At 40.1% G+C, this 22,512-nt stretch overlaps 1 protein-coding gene across 1 annotated transcript in view; it reads right to left on the bottom strand.

Annotated features, from left to right (window-relative positions):
- FGF12 (fibroblast growth factor 12) overlaps positions 1 to 22,512 on the bottom strand; it is a 440,873-nt gene that overhangs the window by 358,194 nt on the left and 60,167 nt on the right. The gene's annotated exons all lie outside the window — the stretch shown is intronic.

The following is a 22,512-nucleotide window of genomic DNA, read 5'->3' as shown; positions in this document are numbered from 1 at the left end:
TGAGCTTACATTAGACTCTATCCAATTTTTAACAGGTAAATACCATTAGATGTAAGGGGTGATAATAAAGAGATAGATTTCTGAAAATTAATTACTATTTCTAAGAAAGAAGGAATGCAGGAAGGAAGGAAGTGAGGGAGGGAGGGAGGGGGAGAGAGGAAGAAAGAAAGAGAGAGAGAGAGAGGGAGGGAGGGAGGAAGAAAGGAAACTTAAAGTGTATAATGTACAATAAAATGAGAATTAGGTAATGTATAAAAAAGGAAGAATGTTAATGATAAATTTGAATATTTTCCTCCCCCAAAATTGAGCCAAAAATAGTCTCCCTATCCCTCTGGCCCAGAAATTGAAGCCTTCAAAATCTGAGCTTCAGTTTCACTGAAAGTCACTAAAGCTTTTAGATAAAATTCACAGATGGAAAAAAGAAAAGTAATAAACCTGTTCAATTACAAATGCTGCTTTGCCTTCATAGAGCAAAGCTTGACCGTCACACACACACACACACACACACACACACACACACACACACGATTATCTGCTCCTTGGTTGAGAACAGTTTTTAAAAATTGACCTCATAGTAACAAGCATTACTGAGTCCCTACTAAGTGGGCAGCACTTGCCAGGGGCTGGGGATGCACAGATAGGGCCTGGTTTACAGTCTGATAGAAGATATAGACAGATACCCAATTAAAAACAATACAGTGTGCTAATGACTTAAAATAGAGCTATAAATATAATCTTCAATCACAGATGAGAGAAAATTTAATTCTCCTTCTTTCCCCCAAGGGTGGGGACCTGGAGGAGATTTTATAGAATAGATGACACTTGAGCCAGGCCTCAGAAAAGGAGCAGGGATTTCCAGGCAGAGGACAGAGCATGTACAAAAGCAGAGAGGGGTAAAAGCACAACATAGGAACTGGGAAAGGTGTGCTTGACCAGTGTATGTGCCAGGGAGATGCAGGCTGTGGCCAAAGAAAGACATTTGGGCCTTACCTGGCGTCCCTGCCAGTCTCTCCTGCTCAGTTTCCTCTGAGCATGTCCTGCTGACATCATTGAGGACTTGCTGTGGAAGTCACGGCCTTTACTTACTTCAAAGGTTTCACTGGTGACCTGGGCCTGATATAGTGTGAGGACCATGACCTCCCTCTCCTACCCAGGCAGGAGATTCTGGCACTTGCTTAGAGTAATTCCTTTATTTTTGCTTATTTAATTTTCCTATGAGAGAAGATAAATTGCTCTACTACAAACTTATTTGACTATAAACTCAACATGTTGAAGGAGAAATTGGGAGTATCTCAGCACTATGCTTTATTTTGACACGTCCTAAGTCAGAAAACCTCTGCCAGCTGGCTGATTCTTCAGCAGGCACAGAGGCATGGAGAGTGGCAACCTGGGATGACCTGTCCCCAGTCCCAGGAGGCAAGGGCTTCTCGTTGAGATGGGTTGAAAGGACAAAAGCAATCTACTGAAGAAATTATTGATTGTTTCAGGCCTGGATATCCTGTGGTCATTTTTGGCAAAGGGTGAGAAGAGCTTAATGGAGCCCCTCTTCTGACTGCCCACATTCAAACGTAAACTCTCCTTGGCATTTGGTTCCCATTCCACTCCATTTCTGCCCATTGTATCCCCACAGCCCTAGCTGAGGGAGACATGAACATCTATTTCAGCTTTGAATTTAGAGAAAGAATTCACGATCAGTTCAAAAATATAAAATGGACATTCATACACACATACACTCAAAATCGGAAAACATTTCAAGCTTTCAATAGACTAAAAAAGAGCCCATTATAAGCATTTCTTGCAGTAATTGAAGAATTTGCCAGAAAGGCTCCCAGGACCCATATTTCACCCACCCCAATGGATGTAATATACAAGAGTAATCTGCATCCTTTCCTGCAGGGCATCATTTGCTTGCTCTGTGCTCTGCATAAAAACTGTAAGGTAGGAAAATGCCACCCTGCCGAGGCTAGTCAGCGTGCTGCCAACCTGCTGCCCAAGCTCCTTGTCTGATAAGCTGCAGACAGGTGAGGCCACACTGTCACTCAAAACCTAATGGGTTGTACTCCCTGGTGTATCATTCACTGGGAACTTTAGTCTATGGGCACCACTGTTATATTTCATTTCTGAGGTCCATTTTGACCCAGAAATTTTCCCAGATTTATCATTAAGCTCAAAGTTTCTAAATTGCCACATACTCAGCTCTGAAGTCTATATTCAACTTTGAGATAAACCAAAAAGGTTGGATGTCTGCTTCCCTACATTTTGTGAGTGATCAAAACTTATCACAGTAGCCACAAAAGAGAACTAGGCTCAAGATAAAGAAACTCAGTTCTATGTCTACACACCCCAACATGAGCTCCGGGAGCATCACCCCCTCTGCCCCATCTGCACAATTGGGGGATGGACTCCCAGCACCACCTGACTCTACCTTATTAATTTTGTATTTCTGGTCAGGTAAACTAAGGGACTATGATTATACTCAACTTGAAAATTTCAAACATCCCTCTCTTAAACCTCACATTTTCTTTAAGCAATCTATTGCTGACCTTAAATCCAACCATTGCTGTTGTTTTCACCTACTCCCAAAATGATATGTGCACTTTTCCCTCACATTTCCTGCCTGCATTTAGCCATTAATTTTATAGAGAAATTTCTTTCCTCAATGAAAGTTTTCCCCAATGGTCAGTGGGTTGAGTAAGAAATTGTTATTATTTTTAAAACAAAAGTTCTGTTTAGTTTAGCTATCTGATATGGCATATGATAAAGTATGGGCTTTGAAATCTGACAAAACCAGGGTTGGAATTCCAGTTCTGCGCTGTGGTCTTAGAGAATGTAACGGTGTCTCGTTTTTCCCACTGGTCTGGGGAGAATGGCCGTCACACTATCGGGTCATTTTAAAGAGTAGAGATAATATAGTCACTTCACGGAGCATAGTATCTGGCACAAAGGAGACAGTCTCACTGGTGGGAAAGTTTCATCTTCAGTTTAGGGAAGTAGCAAGGTTAAGTTTAATACATAAAGAAGATCATAAGCAAAAAGCAAATACAAATAGCATATGCACACACACACAGCACTCGTGCGCAACTTCCTGCCTGCAGCCCTAAGAACCGTAGATCTCAAAACCAGGAGGGACCTCAAAAATCTGGAAAGAATGGTGAGATGCTCAGCACTGTATTCCACTGCCAACAGTGGAAATGCTATGATCACAAAGTCTCCGGGGGGCAATAAGGAATTGGGTACATGTCTTCCATCCCAAATTTTATTCTGTGCCGAGAGGTCAGATATTACCAGGCTTCTATGAAGAAAGTTGTAGCTGACTAGGATGGAAAACTCAGATCTGTTCAGTTGTTGGTGAGTAGCCCACTGAGAGAAAGGCCTCCTTCCCAGTTCCTTGACAAATGCAAGCCAAATTTTAAATCTCACTGTTGTAAAGTGCCATGGGCACAAATAAATATGCACAGCAAGGTTTCCTGTGGCCAACTGGTGCGTAGATGTAATCATTTTGCACAGCATGCCCTCCTGTAGCCCAAGGGCACTGAGCAAAATGCAGCCACTAAGAGACAAGAAGGCTATGGAGCAGAGCACAGCGAAGCAAAGGGGTAGACTGGAGCCCAGGAAACTAGTCAAGTGCTCCTTTCAACCTCTTCTGGAGCCATTCTTTAGAAATATTGCTTAAGGGATGAGACAACAGGTAAGTCAGTTGATAGAAAATTCTCTGAGCAGTAAGCACTAAACTCGGAATCCAATGATTGGATCAGAGGTTTTCAATCTTCATTGTACAGTAAGACACCCCGGGGATGCAACACGGTCTCATGGAAACAGTGACAAGGAAAAGAGGGGGCAGGAAACACCGCTAAGGAAGGATGCATGTGGAGTTTGAAGAATCTCTGGGCAACTGTGAAATGCCATCCTTCCCTTTTCTAATAGATCCAGGGGCCAGGCTGGCTTCCATCCCTTACTCGCTAGGAGAGCCTGGGCAGGTCATTTAACTGGTCTCATTAACCAGAGAAGGTATTCTCATATTGTGGTTTTTTTAACTGAACTTTTAAAAATATATCTTTATTGATTTCAGAGAGAGGAAGGGAGAGGGCGAGAGAGTTGAAACATCAATGATGAGAGAGTCATTGATCGGCTGCCTCCTGCACACCCCCAACTGGGGATGGAGCCCGCAACCCAGGCATGTGCCCTGACCAGGAATCGAACCACAATCTCCTGGATCCTAGGTCGACGCTCAACTGCTGAGCCACGCCCGGCCGGGCCTCATATTGTTTTAAAACTCAAATATGATAGTAATGAATACAGGTGTACTTAGAAAACTTTGAAATGCCCCATATGTAAAAATAAACAGAGTTGTCATCTTTTTTACCAAGTGAAGACCCAAACACACACACACTGGTGGTTGGAGAAAAAGGAAAATTTAAACAACCTAAGTATGGTTTTCTGTTAATAGCTCAGGATCAAATCTCTGACCAAGTGATTAAAACGTTTGCTCAACTTATGTTTTGATACTTAGCAGCTGAACATAAGTGTAAGGTGCTACTTACACCTTACCAATTAGGGGCTGATACCACAAGGTCAGTTTAATTCCCTCAAAGTTCCTCTAAACATTATGCCCTAAAAATTGTTGTTGTCCTTTGGCTTCGTGCAAAAGGGCCTGGTGTTTACTTTGGTTTGTATTCTTGTTTTTTAAATTAAGTTTATTGTGGTGACATTGATTAATAAGATCATATAGGTTTCATGTGTACATCTCTATGATATATGATCTTGTGTGTTCTGCTTTTTATCCAGATAAGTTGGTATTTTGTAGAGTGCGACTCATTATGATTATGGGATGCCACTAGGTTCTCTCCTAGGTTTGCCCAGAGTAGAATGCTGGCTCCTAAGCATAAAGAACAGAAATGTATCCCTCCTGGTACAGAAGCAGCACAAGATGGGACACTGCAGGAAACGGAGAAAGGTCAGCAAAGTCTGGTAACTTCAGCTGCCTCCCCACTGTCATTAGCTCCGGAGGTTTCTCATGGCACATCCGATCTTACGAGAGGGAAAAGCATTTGTGACTAGTTGCTAAAACTACATGTTTGAAATGTAACTATTTTATAGAGCCTCCAAAAGCATGTTCAAGAGTGTATAATTAATGTTGAGATTGGGTTATCACAGTATTAGACAGAGGTTAATTAAATATGAAAACACTCCATATCTTGAGCCTGATCAGGATGGAATTATGAGGCTCAGTGGTTTAAGCTCCTTTTGTCTATATCTTCTCAAGAGTTTATAGAAAAAATTAGTGAAATGCTCTGGTGATCTTTATAGAAATATACATAAGGCACACACCCCCTTGGCAAATGTGGAACACCCCCTATTTTCAATAAGAACAGTTCCCAGAAATGAAACTAAATCAAGACTAATAAAAGCTCTACTAAAATGAGGCTGATATGTGTAGAAAGGATATTTAGTCCTGTTTCCATTTATCTGAACATGTTTTTATTGATTTTAGAGAGAGAGGGAGGGAGAGGAAGAAAGAGAGAGAGAAACATCAATGAGAGAGAAACGTGAATGGGCTGCCTCCTGTACACCCCCTACTAGGGATTGAGCCCGAAGCCCGGGTGTATGTCCTGACCAGGAATTGAACTGGTGACCTCTCGGTACATGGATGGGACAACACTCAACAAACTGAGCCAGGGCTGTTGTCATTTTTTTTAAATGTTGTATAAACCTAATCATACCATATGTACCTTTGAGCCTGAATTTTTTTTCACCCAGCATAATTCCCTGCAGGTTCATCCAGACTGTTGCACATATCAATAGTTTGTTCCCTTGATTGCTGGGTAGTATTCCATGGAATGGGTGTCCCGGTTTGTTAAACATTCACCTGTTGATGGATATCTGGGCAGTTTTCAGTTTTTTACTGTATTACAGGTAAAACTGCTATGAACAACTGTGCACAGATTTTTGAATGAAAGTAGTCTTCAGTTTTCTGGAATAAAACTCAAGGGTACAGTTGTAGGCTTGTATGGTAACTTAATGTTTCATTTTATAAGAAACTACCAAACTGTTTTGCAGAGTAGCTGCACAATATTTTACTCCTACCAGTAATATATGAGTAATTCAGTTTTTTCCACAGCTTTGCTAGCACTTGATATTATCGTTATTTTTATTTTGGCCATTCTGGTACATGTGGAGGATATTTTTATTGGCCACTGAATGCTGAGCTAAGAACAAGAGATTGAAATTGTCTTGCCACTGATTTGCTGTGTGATCTTGAGTAAGCCATTTCCTCTCTGGGGCATTGTTTTCCTGCATATAAACTAGAAAATACCTAATAGCCCTTTCAATTTTAATTTTATATAATTATGAAGGTTTAGAACCTAGGAATGCCTTAAAAAGTAATTAATTTGCTTACTGAGTAGGAAATTATCTTCCTGGGGCACCAGATGATATGTGAGCCCTTGGATATATTCTTTCCCCCAAAATAACCCACTGCACATAAGCAAGTTGATTTACTTCATCTAAAATGAACTCCAAGGAAGCCTCCCTTTTGCCCTACATGGCAATAGGAGTTACCTAATCTTCACAATAACTTCATCCCATATTTATTTATGAACACTTTCCCTCTAAAGAATTGGAAATGATAGCTAGATATTACTAATGAGACTTCAGACAGAAAAGGGACACCAGTGATCTCAAGAAAGCCACTCTGCCTCTGCAAAAATGGGCTCTGGAGTCAGGTTTCTGGCTCCATCGCTATTTCAAACAGCCTTAGAGGGTAGAGTCTAGGAGCATGAATTTTTAACAAGGTCACCAGGAGATTCTTACTAGTAACCCAGTGTTAGCCTATGGCCCAGCATTTGGGAACTACTAATATAGAGCAAACCCTCATTTTATAGACAGAGAAATCCAGGATAGAAAGAATTTTTCCCTAATAAGTCAAGGTCATGTATCCAATAACTAACAAAGGCTGAAACTAGAACTCTTGCCATCTTTCACGTGCACCTAACCCTTTAGGACACATGCTCCCTAACAACAACAATCCACTTTTAAAATGGAAACTATATAGTCCCAGCCTGATTTCAAACTTTACCTTTCATCCACCCCACAGCTGAGGCTAGGGCTATGTTTTATTCCTGCAAGCTTATTTCCAATCCTTGTTTCCCCTCCAAATTTTGTCTCATGACACAATTTACTCAGCTGGCTCCAGTCCCCATTCTGGAGTTCCCAGTATCAAGCCCTTCTTGCCAGCAGCCCATTCCTTATCTCCATCCCCAGTTCCCAAGGCATGGCCGCTTTTTTGCCTTTGTTCTCATAAGAGGGATCTTTTTCTGCTAACCTGCCTCATACTCCAAAGCCCCCGGTCCATTTGCTGGCCTCAATTTACTTCCCAGTTTCCCTTTCATAGAAAAAACTTATTCTTAAACTTTAGGCCGGTGGCTAGGCCCTATTACTCTGATGGATGACAACTGTCCAGATATTTGAGACAGGCCCACCCCAGAGCGTTCATCACTACATTTAGTTCAACTGCTGGGATACAATGCTACTTCATCCAACATATCATTCCCGGCTTCCCATGGCAACTGCTTAACTATAACTGAAAATACTGCTAAATTCCTTTGTTCAATAGATTGAGCCCCTTTTACACAGAAAGCTGGGTAACTTCCAACCCCTTGTCCCACAATAGTTGACAAGTCTAGCACCAGGATGTTTCAGTCTACTAATTTCTGCCACATTTTGCTAAAGGTAAGTGGCCCTGTCTAACTAATTCCGAACTCTGACAAATGCCATGCCACTTTCCACACTGTCCTGAACTTGCTTATATCCCCTACTAGACATAGCACATTGAAGGCAAGAGGCAGAGTCCATTAGATATACCATTGTATTTCTAGGTATAAGGCAAAGGAACAGAAACTAGGAGACTCAAGAGGGAGCAAAAGGTTTTGCAATAAATAATGGAATGCAAGCATAGAAAATATTTTTGAACGTTGGCAGCATGCTAAGGGGCAGTAGGTGGGTGCCTGGGGTCCTTTCGTGTCAGCAGGGTTGGGGAGGGAGCTCCTTAGTAAGTAGAATTCTAAAAATCCAGGAGTCCAGCTCCAGCAGCTGCACCTGTTCCTTTTGCTCATTTGGTAAATCACTGAACTGCTCTATTTCAGCTCCTGTGTGACAAAAAAACACAACTCCTAGATCTCTCAGGAGAGCAATGAGAATGAACTAGCAGACATTTACCCAATCATCTGAGAATGAGCTGAGCTAAACAGCTTTACACATACATTTTCTCCTGGTACATGGAGTTCCTTTACTCTCATCTAATCCAAATCAGGCAGGAACGCAAAGGTGTGCTTTTACTAGGAAAAGTAAGTAGCAATTGAAAAGCAGAGCATGGGATGCTAATGCCCAGGCAGATTTTTATTCTAACTGGATGTACATATTTCACTCATTAAGCCATAGCATAACAACTTGCATATCTGTGGAGAAAAAGGAATGATTCTGACTAAATGAAAAACACTGCCAGAGACTACAAATGCATTAACCTTCCCATTTTGGCCAAAGCACGTCTTCACCCAGTAAGTAAATCTCTATAAAATTTTGTTGCCATTAAATTTCAAATGCCAAAAAGGCAAAATGACATGAGATTAGACAATAAATACTGCTAATTCTACTGTGAAATAACAGGCATAAGGGGCCTATCACTTTCCTTGACACATAGTTTATGCTCAGTCATTGTGAGATATATTTCACAATCCTAGAAAACTGCTATTGAAATTTGCAAATATTGATCGAACACTTTACAACTGACAAATGTCTTCTTATTTTGATTCTGGTTCATTTAATTCTCACCAAAACACTCAGAGGGTATGCATTACCACCCCCATTTTACAATGAAGGAAATTATGGGTTGGAGGTATATTGGTTTCCTAGGGCTTCCAGAACAAAGTACCACAAGCTGGGTGGCTCAAAACAATAAAAATTGATTCTCTTACAGTTCTGGGGGCCATATGTCTGAAATCAAGGTGTTGGTTCCTTTTGGAGACTAGGAAGAGTCTGTTCAGTGCCTCTCTTCTAGCTCCTGGTGGTTGCCAGCAATCCTTGGTGATCCTTGGTGGTAGATGCATCACTCCAACGGCTGCTTTTGTCTTCAGATAGCTTTTTCTTCTCTGTGTCTTTTCCTCTTCTTATAAAGACACGAATCATTGGATTTAGGGTCCACTCTAAGCTAATGTGACATCATCTTAATTTAATAGCATCTACAAAGACCCTATTTCCAAGTAAGATCATATTCTGAGGTTCTGGGTGGACATGTTTGGGTGGACATAATTCAACCCATTACAAAAAGGGTTAAATTACTTCCAAAAATCGTATAGCTAATCAGCTGTGGAGCTGAGACCCAAACAAAGATCTATAAGGCCATCTCTAAATCACATCTTTCTTCCATGAGATTCTGCTGCTCAGGCCAAATGGGTTCATATGTGCTGCTGTAGCACTGGAATCATCCTGTATCACTTTCCAAAGGACCTCCTGGTCCATTCAACCTGTTCCAAACTACAGTAACCAATACAGAATGAACTATCTGTACAGTTTTCCACAGAGCTTCCAATAACCTCCTACAGCCAACAGTAGAAAGCTCATGGTCATCACACACATGACACTCCAGCTCAGCACCTGATCACCACTTCCAGGAACCTCTCTTACATCTCAGCATCCCTTCGTGTTCAACCTTTATGTTCAAAGAGATGAGTTAACTAACTGCTCCCATCCTCTTTAGCCTTTTCATGACTTTATATCCTTGTTTCTTCTCCTGGAATGTCCTTCTGCCAGTCCATATGTACATGCTCAAAATCTGCCTACATCCAAATTCATCCCTATAGGCCCAAGGCAGATATAAATCTCTATCCCCTTAATTCCCAAGCACTGCCTTTTTGCTTTAAGATGGTACTAACCAAAATCTAACTTGAATAAGACTTTGTTTTTCTCTTTCCTTCTTTCTTTTCCTTTCTTTCTTTATATATACACATTTACACATGTGCAGATACATACATGAACATATATAGATATATACATATATGCATGTATGCACACACACCTAACACTAAGAGTAGAAGCTGAGCTCCTAGAGAGGAAAGCTAACATCTAACTACCTGTCAGAGTGGATATAGCCCTATCCTTTCTACCAGGAAGATGTTCAATCATTAATAAATAAAGGAACAAATGTATACATTTAAAAATGAAATAATTATAAGAGCTTAAAAAGAATAATGGATTTTAAGTATAAGCTCATAATTAAAAAGGAATAAGAATCATTTTGAAAAATATCATGGCTGATTACTACAATCGCAAAATAATTGGAAACTATTCTTACAATGATAAAAGTCAGAGCTTTAAAGTGGCTTTGGAGCTGTCCAAATCACTTGGACTGTTTCAGTGCTTAGAACATTTGAAATATTTTCCAAGCACCTCCATGGTCATATCTCTTCTTCCTTTAGGCCAATCCTGGTTGTGTTTAAGAATATCACTGTCAACATCATTAAATATCCCACAGATGTGATGCTAAGGTTGATGTAGTTATATACAAATATATCATAAAGCATTAGTGTTTTACTTAAGCAAAACTAGGAAAGCCCAGTTGATCTTGCAATGTCACTTCATAATTTTTAATAACTTAGTGTTGATTCCCTAGGTGTACCAGGACCTCACAGTGTTGGACCTTAATACATTTTTATAATGCTCATGACTTGGCCTGAGGCTTTGTTTACACTAAGCCAAAAACAAGAGAGCAATCAGTTATTTGATATCATTTAAGCCAATAAATTGATTCTTTAAAATCTTCGCTGTGCATTTTTTTCTTTCTGTTCTATTTTTATGTGGAGAGAAGGGGTTTATTGGAAACAAGGGGCCATCATCTTAGTGCTGCTGAGAAGGTTTTTCTGCTGAACTTCTAAAAAAGTGTGGAGAAGATGTAGAACTTACTCTCTTTTGATTAAAGGAACCATGCGATCTTATGATAAGCCCTTAAAGATCATCCAGTTATCAACACTTAATTGAAGATATCTATATCAAAGTACACTAAATATTTTGTTCCTACCTCAGGGATGGAAAATAGGTTTCTCTTTCTTGACAAATTTCACCAAGTGATACTAACTACTTGGAGCAATGCATTGAAGATTCTGAGACTGAGGGTGGGATCTGGAGCTAAGTGGTGCATATGTACTTCCAATAAATATTTATAAGCTCTGAACCCATGATACACTCAGGACCTCGAATACAATTATGCACAGTAACCACTTTACAAAATACGTGCTATGACTAGGAAGACACCATACTAATATTAGCACACATAGACTCAGTCCTCCAAGATTGTCAGTTCTGAATATTTGGATATTTTAATCCATGGCTTCCCCATCTTATATGGTAGCCACTAGTCACCTGTGGCTACTTAAATTTAAATTAGTTAAAATTATTGAGCAATAAAGAAAAAAAGAGAGAGAGAACTCATGGACAACAGAGTGGGGTGGGGGAAGGTGGAAGAAGGCATAGAGGGAATAAATGGTGTTAAAATATATATATTTTAAAAACCCTGAAATTTATTTCCTCGGTCTCACCGCTAGTCCCACATCTCAAGGGTGCATCTGCCACACGTGCCCAGTGACTGCAGTGTCGGGCAGTGCAGATCTAAGATACTTCCATCACTGCAGAAAGTTCTATTGGACGGCACTGCGTCATCATTTCGTGATGCTGAAGTCTGCACAAGTCAACCCTTCACAAATGGGTTCATGAGTCTCTTCCAAGACGACATTTCTTCTCTCAGTCATGAGTCAGGGCTACGGTAATGGCTGGTCTCCTGCAAATGTGTGGGTGCCCGTGGGTGTGTCAGACTTGGTGTGGGGAAGGGGAAGAGTCATAGCTACTGGCTGCTCTGCCTGCTGAATCCTTCTCTGCCATGGGGTGACTTAGCCATGAGAGTCGGCAGAGGTGACTTCAGGGGACTTTCCCCTAATGACTCAGGTGTCCAGGAGTAAAACAAGATGTTTTCAGAGAGGCCTGTCCTAAAACTCTGCCATTGTATAGTCCTTAACTGAAAGCACGATTGGAAGCTAAGATATATTCTAGATGGACAAGTGTTTTTAAAGTCGGAGAGAGGAGAAGGCAATGGCACTGAGAGTGCCCCTGATGAGGGAGTACGAGGAAGCCAAAGGCCCACCAAGCTGCGCGGCATGCCCGGGCAAACCACCTCTGGCTGGAGGCTGTCAGCTCAGCCCCGCCACAGAGGACCATGGCTCAGAACACATCTGATAAATAGATGCTTCCTTTATTCTTCTTCTCATAACATCTCTCTCCTGCTCTTATTTCTTTGGGAAGGCAATGGAAATCTTGCTAAATGCTGACAATGCTTTGGGCTGGTTTTGTAACGACACCTCAGTGGTGCCAAGTTCCCATTGCCCTCTTCTCAGGACCTCTCCTCTGGCCACCAATGCACAGGCTGCCTGGCACTTCTCTTAATCCTTTCACTCATATTCCCTTTCAGCACAAATGCAACACTAAGCTCTGGGAAGATAGGATCTGTGTCATATTGGTCTTTGTGGCCCTCGACAGGTCTAGCATAGTGCCCCAAACAGCTGAAGCCAAAATGGCATTGACATTGCACTGTGGCTCTGGGAGTCTGATTGCCTGGGTTTAAATTTCTTCTCTGCTATTTGCCAACTGTGCTTTTCACATGTCACACAAAATATTAAGGATGGAGTTCTTTTTCAAGCTAGAGGACCCAAGATTGAGTGCTATCACACCAACACAATTCAACATATGTTTCTGAGCACTTACTTTTTTATGGATGAAATGATAACACATGTGCACTGAAAACAATATAATATTTCTGCCTTTAAATATATATGTATGTGTGTGTTTAAATATATATGTACAAATATATGTGAGTATAGATACACACACACACTCTGCACATATGCCTACCACTTTATTCTGTATAGCAATTGAAAACAAAAGCACAGCCTTTAATAGTTACTTCTGCAATTATTTCTGTGGGTCAGAACTATGAAGTTTCCACAGGGGAAAGATAACTAGACATTGGAACCAGCACTTGAAAAGCCTCTATTCTGTGAAATAAGAAGTGCTAATATAACACAAAGTATTGAGTTCCATTCTCCTCTGTGCCTCACTTCACTCCCCAGGCCAGTAGGCACTTAGGCGGGCACATTACAGCTTCTTCCCATTGGAGCCACACCTAGGTGACTTGAAATGAATCCAGGGATATTGGAAGTGAAAATGTTGCTACACCAAATACTGAGAAGGAAATAGATATTGAGAAAAATTAAGGCAGGTAATTTGCCAAGCATTCCAGTAGCAGTTTCACAGAGCACATGCCTTTCAAATGCTATTTATTTATGTATTGAATATTTTCTTTATTTAGCAGAGCTTCTATAGTGCATAAACCTCAAGAAGTAAACTTGTCTTTGGTCCCAGAGCCTATGATTGAAATTTTAAAATACTGTTTTTAATAGCTGTGTGTGTGTGTGTGTGTGTGTGTGTGTGTGTGTGTGTGTGTGTGTGTTTATACTGTTCAGCTTCATCTGAGATGCAGGATCATGGGCTGTCAGAGACAGAGGGAATCTTTTGGATCACAGAGTGCCTTTCAAAAATTTTTTCTAAGCAATGAAAATGCTCAGATACAAATTTAAAAGGAATCTTGACGTCTATAAGAAGAAAAAATGGTGTCTTTGGGCTTATAAATCTTCAATGTTTATTTGGAAAATACTTTAACTGTTGGGAGAAACCCTGAAGCATCTGTTCTGAGTCTTAAATTGGAAGGGCACAGTTTGAAAACCAGTGGTCTATTCCAACTTGATAAGGAGCCTGAGGCCCAGAAAGAGAAGAAACTTGCTGGGAAGGGGGAAAGCTGAGTCTCTAAAGGGCTTGCTCGCCTCCAGCCCAGCGTTCTTTCTATTATAACATGTGGGCTGTTTGCAAGTGGGAGTTAAATGGTGCAGCCTCTAAAAATTGCAGCTCCTTCCTAGCTCACTTACATATTATGGAAGAATGACTTAGGGTCTTTCTCAGTGGCACTTATCCAACCTACAATGTGGGCCCACAGAGAAGGCCAATTACCACTATTAGCAAATTACTAGATACAACTTTTTTTTTCTCACTTTAGACACAGCCTTAGCTAGCATTAAGAAAATTATAAACATAGATATGTTACTGAGTCACTTGATATAACTGGGAAAAAAATTTTCTACTGGTTCTTTCTTATACTGTCAGTGATGCTTCTATTAAATATTAATAAATCGTATGAACATCTAAGAGAAGAAGGCAGTAATGGCGCACCTAATGACTGGGGTGAAGGGAGAGATTTCATTAAAACATAACCTGTAGTTTCATGTGCTCTGCAAGCAAACCAAATGTCAACTTGTTTCAAAATTACTGCCATCATATCCTAATAGCTAGGCACCTACTGGGAAATACCTAGAGGAAATAATAAACAATAACAGCTCTCAGCAATTGAATAATATATTTTATCCACAGATTTGAAATTTCTTTAGAAGCACTAACTAATTAAGTTTCACCACATGCCCACAAGGTAGGGATTAGTTCCCTGTTTTATACATGTGCTCACTGAGTATGAGCTGCAGCCCACGTTTGTGGGAGCATTGGGTAGGAAAAATTCCATCGAATTAAAATATTTTCCAATTCACTGGGCAGAGCAGTGATAACATGGCAGTGCCCCAAGTGATACCCAGGAGGCACTGAAAAATTAATGCTCATCCAAACAGCTCGTTTCATACAGAGAAACTTGAGAACCAAGAAAAACTGAACCCATTGCGATGCAGAAATCAAGCTCTAGTTATAAATGCATTTAAAACATCAAAGCCGAAAAGCTTGCCAGGAGAAGGGCTTTTGCAGGTACATTTTATAGATCACATAGAAGTAAAGATGGACCCCAATCATGGGAAGTTATCCAGAACCACTCACCCAGCAGCTGGGTGAGAAGGAAAGCTCCTAAGAGATCACAGATACATCTCCCATGAGTACAGAAAGCGGGGTGAGACTCAAAGGAGGGTGTGGCCTGCCCACCGTCACAGTCAGGCCAGTCTTGCACAGCATATGTAAATATGTGAGTAAGTAAATCAAAATTGTGGTTGGTGAAAGTTTCTTTTTCTTGATACATTTTTTTCTAAATTAGTGGTTGGCAAACCATGGTGGAGAAGCCAAACCTGGCCTGCAGCCCATATTTGTATGGGCTGAGAGTTAAAAATAGATTTTATGTTTTTTAAATAGTTGGAACATAATAGAGAGAAAAATATTGTGCCATAAGTGAAAATCACATGAGATTCAAGTTTCAGTGCCATAAATAAAGTTTTATTGGAACACAGCTTTGCTCATTTGTTTGTTCACTGTAAATGGCAGCTTTTGTGCTGTGACAGTTAGGTTGTGGCAACAAAGGACATACTTAGTCTCAGACATTCACTCTCCAGTTCCTGACAGAAAAAATTTGCTGACTCCTCTAAGTCACGCATCTCAGAGATATGTTATATATTTATAGGTCTGCAAATACAGCACCTTTTGTTTATAGGTAATCAGAATTTGATTTATATCTTTCTGTGTCTTATTTACTCATCCATGGGCTTATCAGATGGTTTCATCCAAAATTTCAAATATCAGAATTTTTCCTGACTTCTCAACAATCACCACTCTCTTCTTAAACCATATTTATGTCATTCAATCTTGTTTAAGACATTGTCACATTTATTATTCCATTAATCTCTCACAAAAACTGGATAAGGTGCCCCAGAAAGAACTATTTATGCTTTACAGAGGTTCAGGGTATTCAAGTGACTTTCCTAAGAGCTCGGAGCACTAAGCAAAAGATTCCCACCCTGACCCAGAACCGAGGCAGCCCTGGGAAAGCAGCGCCCTGACTGAAGGAGCAAACACAGTCAGGGCTGAGATTGAAAACGCCAGAAATGTAATAAACATTATAACAACCCAAGTTCTAATTCTTTCCTATGCATAGTTTTCTTTGGGCGGCTACCGAGCAAGGTTTTTGACTCTGGTTGGCTGAAGAGAGAGTTTTTCTTGCTGCTAGACCATAATTTTAAAACAGTAGAAAAGACTGGTATATGATAAAACACTTTTGGTACCTTAATTTTGGTGAAATAATACAAGATTTAAAAAAGTTGAATTCTCACTCTATAATAAATAGCATCAATTAGTTCTCACAAAATAAATGGGTCTTGGTTGCTCGGGGGTTTTCTTGCTCATTGAAGTGACTCGAGTAGCCTTAGAATGTCTACGTGTGAAAGAACCTAGGGGGTCTGCCATGCCAAACTTCTGGTTTTACACATAAAATATGAAAGTCTAAAGGGGATAAGTGGCTTACCCAGAACTACAGCTTGGGTCTGCTGGCACTGTATGCCCATTCGATCCCCCATCAATCACACTGCCTTTCCTAACAAGTTCTCTTGGTGATATCCATTGCCAAAACCCAAGTATATGATTGGGTACTTTGCTCCTGTTAATATAATGTACATACATTTCTAGAAGATTCCTTAAGAAACCATAACTTCATTAAATAGCTTCATTAGGACATGCCTCAAGGAGCACGGAGTCTTGTATAAATTCTCTAAAATGTTCAGAGCTTTGTCTGCAGCAGAGTTGGGGTGAAACAGAGCCCAATTCATTCAGCCGTCTCTAACCCCTGCAGATAAAGTCATATCTCTTCCATTTATATTTGTGCAATTGTCTTTCTGGACCCAGCTTGCAACTTTATGTATACATCTACTTTATTTTGTTGCAATTTGATCATGATTCACCAAAAATAAAAATAAATTTTTATTTAATCCTTGATTCAACAAATGTTGTTGTCATATATCAGTCACTGTCTTACCCTTATGATAGTACAGTCACTTCTACTCCTATTAAAATAAGGTAATCAATAATTACCATTAATGTTAAATGTTTCCGGTATCTCGGGTGCTGTATGATGCACCTAGTACACATCTCCTCACTTCAAGTGTTAAATGCTCACCCAAAGCCGGGACTGCAAATAGGGATCAGGATTTTAACCCAAGTCTGTCACTGTCCAAAGCCTGAGCCCTCAAGAGAGCACAGTGTTTCCCTTGAAGGAGCTGTGCCTAGTATCAGGGAGAGACATCTACCATGATAGTTAAAGCAATGTGGTGCAAGCTATTATTCAGGTAAATATACCGTGTGATTTAGCATAAACGGAACAATAACTCTTCTGAGGAGCGTTAGAAAAAACTTTAAGGAATGTATGGCATTTGGGCAGAATCATGAAGGATGACTAGACGTTTACAAAGCAGAGAGGAGAAAGGCGACATTGTGGAGAGAGGGAACTCTCTGGGGAAGGATGCATTGCTTTAAACAATACCATGTTTGGGGCACTGAAGGCAGCCTGGCATAATTGGAATAAGTGACACAATGGCTCCTGCTGAAGTTGAAGAGGCAGACAGGGTCTTGCAGGCCAAGCAGTGGAGTTGGGACCTCACCTGCCAAAAATGGAGCATTGCTAAAGGCTTTGAAGCAGACTGACATAGTCAAACATTTTTTTTGGTTGATCTTCATGTGAGGATATTTTCTCCACTGATTTTTAGAGCAACTGGAAAGACAGGAGGAAAGGGGGTAGAGGGGGAGAGAGAGAGACATCAATTTGAGAGAGACATATTGATTGGTTGCCTTCAGCACACGCCCCAACTGGGGCCGGGTACTGAACCTGAAAACTAGGTACATGCCCTTGACCAGGAATCAAACCCATGACCCTTCAGTGTGTGGGTCAACGCTCTAATCACTGAGCCACACCGGCCAGGACATCAGAGTCAATTTTTATATTTTAAAAGATCGCAGTGGTGTGGAGTATGTTATTAAATAAAACCAGAGAGAGAGATATAGGGAGAGACAGTAATTAGGAAGTCATCACAACTGCACAACTGAGAAAAAACAAAAACTTGAACTAAGGTAGTGGTGGTAGAAATATAAAGCATATTAAAGGTACGTTTAGCAGGCCGAACCAGTTGGACCTTATGACCAATTAGATATGGAGGGCTGAAGAGAAACTAATCCGAGGTGATTTTCAGGTTTCTGGCCTTGATGATAAGAAACCATTACACAAGGCAGATGGGAGCAGAGCTGGAGAGGAAAGGTAATGCGCCCAGTTTTAGAAACGCTGACTGTGGTATTCGTGAGGAACATTCAGGTAGAGGTGTCAAGACGGCAGCCCACAGGAGAATGGAGCTCCAGGCCTGGGAGAGAGCCAAGCAGGGAGCCATCAGCGCACTGGTGGTAATTAAAGCCCATTGCTTTTCCAATATTTACTGAACGCCTGCTGTGTGCCAGAAATTGTATTAGATGCCAGGGAATAAGCAGTTACAAAAACGGGTTTAAAACAGAAGTCTGGCCCTCCGAGAGCCCACATCCTCCTAGACGTTGTATTTTATTTTTTCTCTTCCAAAATTATTTATTAGAATTTTTCTCCTTGTTATTGAATTGATTTGGGTGACACGGGTTAACAAAACTACACAGGTTTCAGGTGAACAAGTCCACAACACAGTCTACAGAAGGTTATATTTCAGAGCCCACAAGTAAATCCACAGTTGCAAGTTAAGTACCGTAGAGCACTGTAAAACAGAGTGACGAGGGCCATGCAGTCTCCACCGGGTGGGGGTGGGTGGAAGGGGAAGGGCTTTCCAAGATATGGGGCATTTAACTGAGACCTCAAACCTGATCAGGAGTAGGTAAGTGAAGATGACTCTAAGTGGGAACAGCTTATGTGAAGGCCTGAGGCTAGAATTACTTGTATTCAAAATACTGCAAGAAGGTGAATGTGCCTGGGATGCAATGCAGAGCCTAGAAGGGGAGGGTAGGAAATGGTGAGTTCAAGCAGACCTATTCCTCCAGGGAAGTCTGTAGCTTGAGACCCAACATTAATCAATTAATCCATCATTCCTGGGATATAGGAAATTAAGAGTAAATGAGGGGTACAGGGGAAGAAAAGGCTATAAAAGAAACAGTTATCATTCCCAACACAGTACGGTATGTGCTATTGAGCCTCTTCCTCTCAATTAATATAAATAAAGGAACTGTCACTCATGGCTAATTTCTCCACCAGAAGTGTTCTCTTCCGGGAGTTGGAGGAGGGATCGATTAGGTACTTTGGTGAGACTGAAGACCTCGTGGAACTGGTAAACAAAATTTGGTATACTCATACAATGGAATACTATTCAGACATAAAAAGGAACGAAATACCAATGGTATTACAATGTAGATGAACTTGAAGACGTCATAGTAAGTAAAATAAGCCAGACACAAAAGGCGACATATTGTAGGATTCCATCAATATGAAATGTTCAAAATAGGAAAATCCTTAGAGACAAATTATGGTTGCCAGAGGCTGTGGTGAAGGCAAGATAGGGAATGACTCCTTAATGGATATGGGGTTTTCTTCTGCAGTGATAAAAATGCTCTGGAATTTGATAGTGGTGATGGATGCACAACTCTGAATATACTAAAAACCACTGAAGTGCACACTTTAAGAGGGTGACTTTATGGCATGTGAATTATATATCAATGAAGATGTTACTAAAAAAAACCTCATGAGACTCCTCCTTGCATTTTGTTAGTCTCAACAGATGATAGACATAAAGATAGATCAATCTAGATAGCTTGCTTACATAGATTTTTACCAGAATTAGTTTTTTAAGCTGATACTACATTTGATGATCTGTGGCTGAATTTATGTCTACATTTAATAATGACTTTGGAGTTTCAGCTCCATAAGATTATTTTCTTACCTGGAAAGATGATGAAAAAGTTTTCAGTAATCTATCATATAAATGATGTCAATAAGACAGAGTCCATGTGTCTTATAAGACATTGCCACTTACTACCCTATAAAGGTACTATCAAGGAGTCTCATCCCTTGTGCTGAATGATAAGGCTGACAGATAAAAAATGAGGCAGAATTAAAATACACTAGGGCTTTGATGAGGCTTTGGACTCTACCCACATGGCATATTCATCATGATAATGTGTTTCACACACAATCTATCCTTCCTGTACTAACTTACTAGTTTACTTCAGTCAAGAAAATGGACAGGGATTTAAATTTATCCAATATTTTGAAAACAGCCAAGGAATGATTTAAAATTTTAATATATTTCTAATTTAAGAAACCCAGTGACTTACTAAGATGTTGAACTGTCCTAACGTCAAGTACTCAGGAAATACTGAGAAACAAGTATTCTTATTAATTTTTCAGTTTTCTTTTTTTCTCTTTTTTAATTAAATTTATTGGAGTGACACTGGTTAACCAAACTATACAGGTTTCAGGTGCACAGTTCGACAGCACAGCATCTGTACACTGTAGAGTGTGTTCACCTCCCCAAGTCAAGTCTCCGTCCGTCACCGTTTATCCCCCCATGGCCTTCTCCACCACCCTTTGTTTTCTCTTGATGACTAATAAAGAACAAATAGTTACCTGATGTTTATATGGACCTGGGGAACATAGATTGATACTTATTATGGGTGTTTAGAGAAAAATAGATACATGAATATATATGATGGAGATTGCTGCAAATTAGCAAATTTCTTAGAAAATAAGATGCAAATAAAAGAGTAAATAAAAAGTAAATCGGCAAGGGAGCAAATTAAGTAGGTTTCAAAGTATTTTCATATCTGTTAACAAGTTTGATCTTCACACCTGCTCTATTTCACAGAGAGGGGAAACAAGCTTAACAAGGTAAGGCCACTACACAGACACACTTCTAGTAAGTTTTATACAAACTCACATCTTCTGACATCAAGTCCAGTGCATTTCTGACAGGACCCAGTATTCTTCATTAATTTTAGTAATATTATTAATGTTATTTTTCTTATCATAAGATAAAACAATATACACAATTATCAGAAAGTGAATAATGGCTTATGGTTGAACAGAAATGGTCTATGGTATAAAAACTGATTAGTGGCATAGAAAATAACATATTTTGAAAAATATTTGATTTTGTTGAGTTTTGTCATTGCTTTTGCTCATTTCATTAGAAATAACCAAGGCCCATATATACCTGAGATGAGTGAATCCTTCACATCATTGGGTGTTTCCCCTTTGGCCAGAAACAAGTTAATTTTAAAACCCACCAAACTTCCACCTTTATTGTTCTTCCTTCTTCTCCAGCTAGATAAGCATCTCCCAAGTAAATGATAGTTGCATGATTCTGCTCCGTGCTCCAAAATTAAGGAGAAATGGGGGAAAATGAGAAATAGCATCAGGAGGGAGCAAACAGAGAGGGGAAATAAGGGTTTCAATTGAGTAATAACCCAACATGGACTAAATTTACAGGATGGGGCTAGAAGGCAGTTAGGGATTTCCTCGAACTTGGGGTTGATTAATCTCCAAAACGGATTCTCAAGTAGATCAACAGACTCACTCTTGGAGTTATTCCAAGTCATTATGACCTTTTGGAGATGGAATAGATGTTGAGTATGGAGGAAGGGGGAATTTCAGTCTTGAGAGATCACTAGATCATACTGAAAACCAGCCCAACCAGGGTGTCAAAGTTAAAGGCATTTGAGTCACCCTACCCAGTTGCAGATATCTCAGCTTTCAGATCAATACCCCTATAAGTGGCCATCATCTGATTAAATGAATAGTCCCCAGGCAGTGGAAAATTCATTACTGTGACCCAGCAAGTGATCTCATCTACCCCCATTCATCAGCAGAGGACTACTCCCCAAAGCCCAAACCTCAGCCACTTCACACAGTAGAAGCAACTATAATAAATGGGGTGGCAATGATAATGTGTGCTTACTGAGCAGAGAGGGGTTGGCCTCCCAAAGTGCAATGAGCCCCATTATTGATTAACTTTCCCATAAGAGTTTGGCTGCTTAATTAAAAACAGTTTCAATTCTTGACTCATAAATTACCTTGACAATCTAGTTTTCTTCTTATTTTAATCTTGGTTTGTAATAAATACCCTGGGTTCTATGTGTTATTAAAATTATACTGAAATCTCATTTTAATGTTTTCACTGATGAATGCTTTTCATATAAAATGATAGTCTTTTTAGGCTACTCTATGGTATATTCCACTCCTGTTATTTTTCTTACTAGCAGTTTCAAGGGGTGGGGATCATTGGTTTTTGAAGCAAATGGTTTATCTTTGATAACCTGGAAAAATGAAAATCTGTTCTCTCTCTCTCTTGCATATCTCATGAAGGAAACCATCTTTTACTCTGTTATAGACTATAAGCAAGAGAAACCAAAAATAGTCATAGGGAAAGCAACAAAGAGTATAAATCTGACCATGTCACACGTCCCCCAAAACACATACTCAAAACTCCTCTTTGCCTACAGAACGAAGTTTGAACCCTTTATTAGCAAGTACAAGGCCTTTCAGAAACGTGCCTCTACCCTTCTTCCCCATTGTCTACCACCAGCCTACACAAATTCTGCATTCCAGATCCATCAAGAGAACTATGTCCATCTAAAGATGCCGTATGTTCCACA

Source organism: Miniopterus natalensis, chromosome 6 (assembly GCF_054644295.1).
Source record: "Miniopterus natalensis isolate mMinNat1 chromosome 6, mMinNat1.hap1, whole genome shotgun sequence".
NCBI classification, from domain to species: domain Eukaryota; kingdom Metazoa; phylum Chordata; class Mammalia; order Chiroptera; family Miniopteridae; genus Miniopterus; species Miniopterus natalensis.
The sequence above is the reverse complement of the archived record's forward strand: the minus strand, read 5'-3'. Positions and strand labels throughout refer to the sequence as shown.